General features: G+C 40.6%; 1 long non-coding RNA gene across 1 annotated transcript; it reads right to left on the bottom strand.

Moving 5' to 3' along the window:
- Positions 1-6,118: 6,118 nt before the first annotated feature.
- LOC122812869 lies at positions 6,119-6,618 on the bottom strand. Its single transcript, XR_006366594.1, has 3 exons — positions 6,573-6,618; positions 6,321-6,488; positions 6,119-6,152 (listed from the first exon to the last, which is right to left on the bottom strand). It is a non-coding gene; the product is annotated as an uncharacterized LOC122812869 (long non-coding RNA).
- Between the last annotated feature and the right edge of the window lie 3,159 nt (positions 6,619-9,777).

The following is a 9,777-nucleotide window of genomic DNA, read 5'->3' as shown; positions in this document are numbered from 1 at the left end:
TACATTTCTATATGCAATGTTTCACAGTGAAATGTTACACTTGTACAAACTGTCATGTCTACTGCAGTCTTAGAGATTTCAGTTGGCACATTTCCTCTGAAAGATAAGTGTATCATTGCCTGGTAATTTATTAAAGACTGGCACTGACCCTATTGGCATTATACAACTACACAATGAACCTAAGATTGGCCCTAGGGTCTATACAAGCCTAGCCATAACCAATTCCCTGAAATTAGCAGATGCAAGAGCAGGGTTTGACTTTGTTATAGCCATTTAGGTTAGCCAGTCACAGTAGTAGAGAAGTGCACAACTGACAGTACTCTGAGCTTCCCTACAGGAACTCTGGCATACTGCAAAATTATGCCTTACACTGTAAAATCTCAACTGCAGGGTAAATCAGACGTGAAATCATGCATAATTTGCACTCTATTCATTACCTACCTAGCTACTTACTAAAGCTGCACTTATCGTGCCTTGTACTGAGCAAATCAATTATATCACCATAGTCTATCTGGCAAGATACCTCATTCATTGAGATCATAGCCAAGGCCACAAGTCTATCTTGTCACACAGTACTTAAATATGTTAGTTGTAGTTTGGAGAAGCTTCTCTCCCCTGATGCAACTGTCATTAGCAGTGTCAACAAAATGTGCAGAGCTACCACTACCTGTGGGAAAATCTTAAGTAATACGCGCTTTATTACATTGACATCCAGCACTGATAACCCCTTTGGAGTAATGCGATAAAGTGTTTAATTCCTCATACAGCTGTACTGCATCAATATCAGCAGATTCCAACTGGGTTAACAGACAGAACTGAAATATGTTCAGTAACTACCAAGAGTTCCTGTATGTTGTAGAGGAAGCCAAAAGTAGCACGGAGCTGGACGTTGAGTGAACCTGTCCTTCACAGATGACTGCAACATCAACAAGAGTGTTGAAAGTTGACTTTATTCTGCTCAGGGCCAAGTCATTTGGTTGATAAAAAAGCCTCCGCTTTCCTGGGTCTCACCTCATCTGCACCAGGAAACTGGAATTCTACCTCCAGTGCTTCAGCTAGCTCAGTGGTAGTTACTTTTGCCATTTTGTACCTTGTGGCCCTGTATTATGTTAAAATATTCAGTTCATCAAGCAGAATCACTGCTTGATCAATTTGCATGGAAGAGCTTTGCAATTTTGACTTTTCCAACCTTCACTAATGCATCATACTAGACCACCAGTGCTATTAAAAACTTAGCACTTGTACTAGTCAGCCATGCTGCTTCAGATATGCGTTAGGATCCTGATCTTTTGTAAGTTCTGCCACTGAAACCAAGGCATTGGGAAGTGCACCCACTTCAGATCACACTGCTTTGGCACTTTCTACCCTACACTTCCACCTGGTCTCACAAAGTGGCTTTACAGATAGACCTGACACATGACAAAATATTTTGTACCTCAAAAGTGTACATTTGTTGCAGATTACCAAAGAATGAAACATCTACTGAAGACTTTGCAGCATCACTAATTACAAGATTGAGACTGTGACAGCCTGAGGGTACAAAAAATGCATGCGGAAAGACAAGATTCCTGCAACACCAGAAGGTTTTCATTTCATATTCGAGCCAATATGTCATAACCCTGGCCTCTGCAGTTCTCTAGTGGAAGTTCATTTAACATGGTCAGTGAGAAATCCACCAGTAGTCCCAGTAACATGGACAAAAAGTACCCCTTTCCTTCATTTCATTGCATTCACAAAATGGACAGCGACATGTTACACTTGTATTGTCATGCTGCATGAGGCACTTAAGTGTTCAGTTGGCACACAGTTCACTGTACACTGCAACTGGCAGATAGACTGGCAATGACCCTACTGCCATTATGCAGCCACACCTTCCATTATGCATGCAGAAACAATAGCAGATGGAAGAATAGGGTTCAGCTTTGTCCTAGCAATTCAAGTAAGCCAGTTACAGTAGCACAGAATAGTGCCTAGTGGACAGTACTTTGTGCTGCCCTACAGGAACTCTGGCATTGAAAAGTATCGTTATGCCTTCCGCTGTAGGATCACACTACAGGGTACATCAGATGTGAAATCATGCATACTTTGCACACTGTTCAGTCTCTACCTAGCTACTTACAAAAGCTGTACGTTTCATGCCTTGTAATGAGCAAAACAGTTATATCAGCATATAACATCTAGCAAGAGCAATTATTAATTCAGATCATAGCCAATCCAACAAGTTTACCTTGTAACATAGTACTTGTTTGGAGAAACTTCACTCCCCAGATGCAACTGTCACATGCAGTGTCAACAAAATGTGCAGCACTACATCTAGTAAGACATCGACAAATACAAGTTTATGGACCTCCAGCACTGACATTACTCCAAATGGATTATCAGTGTTTAATTCCTCATACAGCTGTACTGCATCAATATCAGCAAATGCAAAGTGGGTTAACAGACAATTTATCTTCAGTAACTACCAAGAGTTCCTGTGTGTTGAGGAAGCCAAAAGTAGCACTGCGAGCTGTAAGCAGAGTGAACCTGTCCTTCACAGATGACAGTGCAACAACAAGAGTGTTGAAAGTTGACTTTAAAATTATGTTCAGGACTAATTACAATCATTTAGTGCATAACCAAAAAGCCTCTTTCCTGGGTGTCACCTGCTCTGCACCAGGAACCTTCAATCCAATTTTTCAATCAAAAGTTGCATTTGCCATTTTTACCTTGCTGCCCTGTATTCTGTTAAAAGCCTTTTCAGTTCATCAAGCAAATCACTGCTTGATAATTTGCATGGAAGAGCTTTGCAAACGGTTACGGACTTGTTCAACCTACTAATGCATCATACCAGACCACCAGTGCTATTAAAACTTAACACTTCTTGTACTGCTCAGCAATGCTGCTTCAGATATGCCTTAGGATCCTTGCCTTTTGTAAGTTCTGCCACTGAAACCAAGGCATTGCAAAGTGCACCCACTTCAGATTACACTGCTTTGACACTTTCTCCCTACACTTCAACCTGGTCCAAGTGGCTTTACAGTTAGACCCGACACATGGCAAAATACTTTGTACTAGAGTTAGAATGTAAAGTGTACATTCATTACAGATTACCAAAGAATGAAACAGCATCTACTGAAAAGTTTGCATCAGCAATTACTAGATTGAGATTGTGTGACAGCCACAGGGTACAAGAAATGCATGTGGATGTAAAGACAAAATTATTGGCTGAACAGTTTCCTTTCATATTAACAGCCATTGTCATAACCCTGGCCACTGCAGTTTTGTGAACTCCCCAACTTCAGTTCATTTAACACAATGTCACTGAGAAAGCCAGCAGCAGTCTCAGTAGCCTGGAGGAAGGAGAAAAGTACACATTTCCTTCCAGTTTCATTGCATTCAGCAATTCAGACAGTCAGTGACATTTCTATATGCAATGTTTCAGTGAAATGTTACGCTTTTCAAACTGTCATTTCTACTAGAGTCACTTAAAAACAGTAGGCTTGTCACAATTCATGTTAAACTGTACCATTGTCAGATAATTGATCAAAGACTGGCAATGACCCTATTGGCAGTAGGCAACAATATAGAAGTGCATAGCTGACCATACTTGGTGCTTACCTGCCAACTCCACTGTAGTGCTTCCCTACAGGAACTCACATACTACAAAACTGTTGTGCCTTCTGCTTACAACTGTAAGCAAGTCATACAAAATTTGCACACTGTTATTCATACCTAGCCACTTTCTAAAACCACACTTTTCTTGCCTTGCACTGAGCAAATCTATCAATTATATCAGCAGAGTCTATCTGGCAAGATATTTCATTATTAATAGAAATCATAGCCAAGTCTATCCTGTAGCATAGTACTTAAGTATGTTTTGATTAGTTTGAGTTTGGAGAAGCTTCTCTCCCCAGATGCAACTGTCACTGGCAGAGTCAACAAAATGCGTAGAGCTACCACTACCTGTGGGAATATCTCCACCAACCCTCGCTGTTTCATTACATTAAGGACATCCAGTGCTGATAATCCCTTTGGCATAATGTGGCAAAGGGTTTTCAATTCCTCATACAGCTCTACTGCATCGATATCAGCAGAGTCATTGTGCGTTAAAAGATTCTGCAAGTCTTTACAGAGCTGCATTAGCTGATCATCAGAAACATTATAGAGGTCTTGTATGTTGTAGAGGAAGCCAAAAGTAGCACTATCAGCTGCAAGGTGAGTAAACCTGTCCTGCACAGATGACTGTGCAACATCAACAAGAGAGTTGAAAAAGTTCACTTTAAAATTCTGTTCAGGACTAATTAGACACTCATCATCAGCTTCATAATCAAAAAGCTTCCTCTTTTTCCTGGGTCTCACCTCATCTGCACCAGGAAACTTGAGTTCTACTTCCAGTTCTTCAGCTAGCTCAGTAGCAGTCACTTTTGCCTGTTCGTACCCTGTAGCCCTGTATTCTGTTAAAAACCTTTTCAGTTCATCAAGCAGAATTACTGCCTGATCAATTTGCATGGATGAGCTTTGTAAAAGTTTACTGACTTGTCCAACCTTTACTAATACATCATGCCAGACTACCAGCGCTATTAAAAACTTAGCACTTTTCATTGTACTGCTCAGTGATGCTGCTTCTGAGTATGCCTTAGGATCCTTCCCTTTTGTAACTTCTGCCACTGAAACCAAGGCATCATAAACTGCACCCACATGGTATCTCACTGCTTTCACACTTTCTACCCTACACTCCCACCTGGTCACACATTGGCTTTAGTTAGGCCTGACATTATCCCGAAATATTTTGTACCTCTGAGTAGAGGATGTAAACAGAGTGTACATTCATTGCAGATTACCAAAGAATGAAACAGCATCTAGTGAAGACTTTGCAGCATCACCAATTACTAGATTGAGATTATGACAGCCACAGGGTACAAAAAATGCACAAGGATTTAAGGCCAAGATTCTGGCCTGAACACCAGAATGTTTCCCCTTCATATTAGAGCCATTGTCATAACCCTGGCCTCTGCAGTTTTCGAGGGGAACTCCCAAACATTTGAGTTCATTTAATACAATGTCCGTCAGAAAACCACCAGTAGTCTCAGTAACCTGGAGGAAGGACAAGTACTCCTTAACTTCCACACTTTCATTGCATTCAGCAATACGGACTGTCAGTGACATCTGTTCCTGATGACTGCAGTCAGGAGTGCAATCCAATATAATGGAATAGTACTTTGCATCGGTTATCTTTTGCAAAATACTGTCTGACAGACTTGGACATTAACATTATCAACTCGTTCTGAATGGTTTTCCCCAAGTAGTAATCATGGATCTCAGCATTACTGATCCAACGAAGATGCTCTTGTATTACTCGATCAAACTTGCCCAACAGCTGTACCAACCCAAGGAAGTTACCATTACCACTTGTAAAGAGTCGATCCTCACTACCCCTAAAGGCCAAGTTATGTTGGGACAAGTACTGACAGATTGCAAGCAGTCTTTCCAGAACATTTCTCCAGTATTTCCTCTCAGACTTAATCATGTTCTCACGGTGGTGATCAATGGTGGAGCTATTCTTAAGCCTCAAATGCAAGTCACTGCACTTAGCAGCAGCTTCTTTATGTTTCACTGACCGCTCGTGTTCTATAAGCTTTTGTCCCAAATTTTTCCAGTCACATGTTCCTGTACTAGACAGGGCAACTAAATGAGTACTGCTGAAGAGTTTGCAGCAAAAACAAAATACCAAGTCACTACTTTCGGAATACACCAACCAAGACCTTCTGACTGTCTCACTGTTTGTAAGTCTTTTATTATAAAAGATGGGATTGAATCTTCTCTGGTGATCATCATAGGGGAAACTGTGATTCATTATCTGAGCAGGCCCTGCAGCACTTAACAGACAGCGAACTTTATCATCCATGGGATCTGGCCATTTACCAAGGTCACTATAGACTTCCCTGTGTGTTACTGGATCTACTTCCTTACTTTCCGCCTCACATACATCTAGTTGGTCAGATAAATGAGCTGCTCCTAGCTCTGACCACACAGGAATAGAGTCAATGGATGCCCCAGACACTGACTGAGCTCCACACTCTCTGTCACACTCTGCATTACCACCTGCAAGGTCAGAGCCATTATCACACACCTGACTCAGATTCATTATCTGCACATCCAGTACCAGTATTCTCAACATCGACCATACAGCAAGCATCGCTGGGACTTTGGCAGGAACTGTCACTCTCACCTGGTCTGGAAGGACTGCTTGGCACCTCAACATCTACCATACAGCAAGCATCGCTGGGACTTTGGCAGGAAATGTCACTCTCACCTGGTCTGGAAGGACTGCTTGGCACCTCAACATCTACCATACAGCAAGCATCGCTGGGACTTTGGCAGGAACTGTCACTTTCACCTGGTCTGGAAGGACTGCTTGGCACCTCAACATCTACCATACAGCAAGCATCGCTGGGACTTTGGCAGGAACTGTCACTTTCACCTGGTCTGGAAGGACTGCTTGGCACCTCAACATCTACCATACAGCAAGCATCGCTGGGACTTTGGCAGGAACTGTCACTCTCACCTGGTCTGGAAGGACTGCTTGGCACCTCAGGGAAATCTGCCTCTTGAAGCATTTCACTGTCTTGCCACTGACTGCTGTCTAATGTCAGACTAGGCTGCATAAATCTCATCATTGAAGCACGTAAACTAGCCACTTGCAATTCTTTCTGAGCCTTTCTTTTTCTATTTGCGGCACCAGAAAGCTTCTTTGGACCTTTTCCAGGCCGTCTGTTAAAAATAAATTTTGGAAATTCAAATGTTAGGAAAGGAAAATGCAATGTTCATAGACTCCCTCAATTCTTAGAGCTGCCTACCCACCCAAGATTTGGAATTCACCCAACTGGACCTTGCAACTACAACTGGTTGTATTAGAGCCAGCTTTATACTATACAAAATTACACTATACAACACCAGACCACTGTACAGGCTTGTCAATTTCTGCCACTAGACAGCAAATTCAAATCAAGAATCAGTCATCTGGAACTACAGCTTGTATACATTGAGCACATTTACCCCCGGCTCATTCTATCCATTTGTAAACATTTGGAATGCTATTACTGTACTGGTTTATAAAGTGACGACATGGATCAATTTCATCTAATTTACTGTCCACACAGATCAATTTAAGGCAACAGGAATGCTGTTCAGTTGTCATGGAAGTGTTTACCGATTCACAGATGCAGAGGATGCGGTATTCATGGCAGAGGATGCAGTATTCATGGCAGAGGACGCGGTATTCACGGCAGAGGACGCGGTATTCACGGCAGAGGACGCGGTATTCACGGCAGAGGATGCAGTATTCATTGGAGCACTTGAAGCTTCCAAATATTTCAGTTGGTTCCAATCAAGTTCAAGGTAACCAGTTTCTGAAAGATCTATGAAGGACGAAACATTAATGTAAACATACTGTATGTTACGCTACAAGAAAAACACAACACCATTGATGCTCCCCACAGACAATCCTAAGTTACTTATACAAGTCCACTGGAGAACCTCTCTATAATATGATTGTTACTGCCAGTACAACATCTCCTTGAGATATTATAGCACAGTCTATTCCTTAGACAGGACCTATTAAGACAGCCACAATTGCTTCTTTCACTTGTACTACAAAATATTTATATATAAACCAGCACACAAATTACTTGATGTTAAATCATATTACCATGCAATTTACATTTTTGATGCGAGATCAGTGTACTGCAAACTGAAAACAAATTCACATTTTTGATGTATTGTTAGAAAGTCACACTGAAGCAGTAGAAATAAATCACACCATGTTTACAAAAGTAACTGCTATTGTACATAGAGTCCATCACTCACACTGCTATTCCTCCACTATGGCAAGAATGCCAAGTAAATTCAATTATTTCTTCCTACATGTTTTAATCAAAAGGTATTTTGAACTTCAGCAGCAGGCGAGAAAAAACCTACACCACTAAATACCTTTGCAGGTAACTACACTGAACTGCCCTACACATTTTCAAAAGGAAAATTACAGCTAAATAGCGAGGCACTGTGGTATATAACCATTGCACACTTTCTTTACGTTTACAATTAGTAACGTCATTCTCACAGCAACCAACTAGTAACGTCATTCTCACAGCAGCCAACAACTTAAAACATTTCTGAGTGTTAGCAACTCAAACAAAAAATGCAGCAGTGCAAGACAAGCCATAAATACTAAACATCTGCACTGCAACTATGGTAGTAGAAGTACAAATCTGCATTCAAATGCAGTTCAGCGAGAGTTAAGAAACGAACACAAATTTCCAGTGCACGCATGCTCACTCAGCTTTGTTTCCCCGAGCACCCACATTGTGACATTTAATTTGCCACTGCTCATTAAACTGACAGTAAACTGATACACCAAAATGTAACACAAAAGAAACTCAGCCGTGTAAAACTGCATTGCCCAACAGCAAAAAGGTGAGCGAGAGTTATATAGCATTTCACAAAATCAGAAGGTAAAATCACCACAAATAAGCCTTCAAAAAGATGCACTAGCAATGCTTATGCTGCTATCAAACATGCTTTCACATACTACTGATCTGCAGTAAAAAAAATCAAGTACATCACAAAAAAATCAAAGCAGAAATCTGTTCAGTCAAATAGGCTACTATGGTTAAACAATGGGTGAAATGAAATAAAGCAAAAAGCTAACTTCATGAAACATTCTAATAGTTCTATTTTCCTCACAGTCCTTGTACCATGCAAAAAAGCCTGCATTATATTTCACTTAATCAAAAAAAAAAAAGAAACAAAATTATCAGGTAATACACAAGTACACAAGCTAAAATAAAACTGCCTCAAGCCAGCTTCTTACGTAGTTATTGCTGTAGAACCCAACACATTAACAGACATTAACTTGCACAAAATTCTGCCTGTATAATTAACCACGTTTATACACAAACAGCCTATATTTAAATAGCACTATAGAGGGATCATTAACAGCATCCCCTTACCTGGACCTGCTTCTCCTCAATTCAGAGTCTTGATAGCTATGGACTAAACGAACATGAGTATTGTGTAAATTCCCTTTTTCAAACATAAGTACGGTGCAGGAGAAATATACTGCATTTAAAAAACAATATACTCAACTCTATATAACAAAACAAGTCCACAGGTCCCATTAAGGTGCACGCAACAAACAGACACGACAGGACCACTCGGGAACACTGGCAATGCAAACCACTAATACATGCTAAAATTGAGTACCAAGAAACTATGCGCTGTGAAACAATACTAATGAAGTGAACTAAACAAGGGCACCCAGAGTGAACCAATCAAAATATTCCTAAAAACAGGGTAAAAAAATCCATGAGTAGAAATTAAGCATACTTAACCTTAAACTGGACACTCACATACTAATATTAGTTACTCTAACCATTGTTACTATGGCTAAACATACTTTAACTTTAAATTGGATGCTGACCAAAGTAATCAATTCACACAATTACATGCTTCCCTGGCCCCTGCTTTTTTCACAAACACATGGTAAAAAAATGCTTGCCTGCTTCCACCAAAGTAATCAATTCAATCTCACAATTACATGCTTCCCTGGCCCCTGCTTTTTTCACAAACACATGGTAAAAAAATACTTGCCTGCTTCCTTCACAAATACAAATCCCAAGCGCTGCCCTGCTTCTTTCAAATCACACACAATTACATGCTTCCCTGGCCCCTGCTTTTTCTGCACACAAATATACAAAAAAAAAAAAAAAAAAAAAACCCTTGCCTGCTTCCTTCACA

The sequence above is a fragment of the Protopterus annectens genome, chromosome 10.part0 (assembly GCF_019279795.1).
Source record: "Protopterus annectens isolate FY-2018-M chromosome 10.part0, PAN1.0, whole genome shotgun sequence".
NCBI lineage: Eukaryota > Metazoa > Chordata > Ceratodontiformes > Protopteridae > Protopterus > Protopterus annectens.
This window is presented reverse-complemented; position numbering and strand designations above follow the sequence as displayed.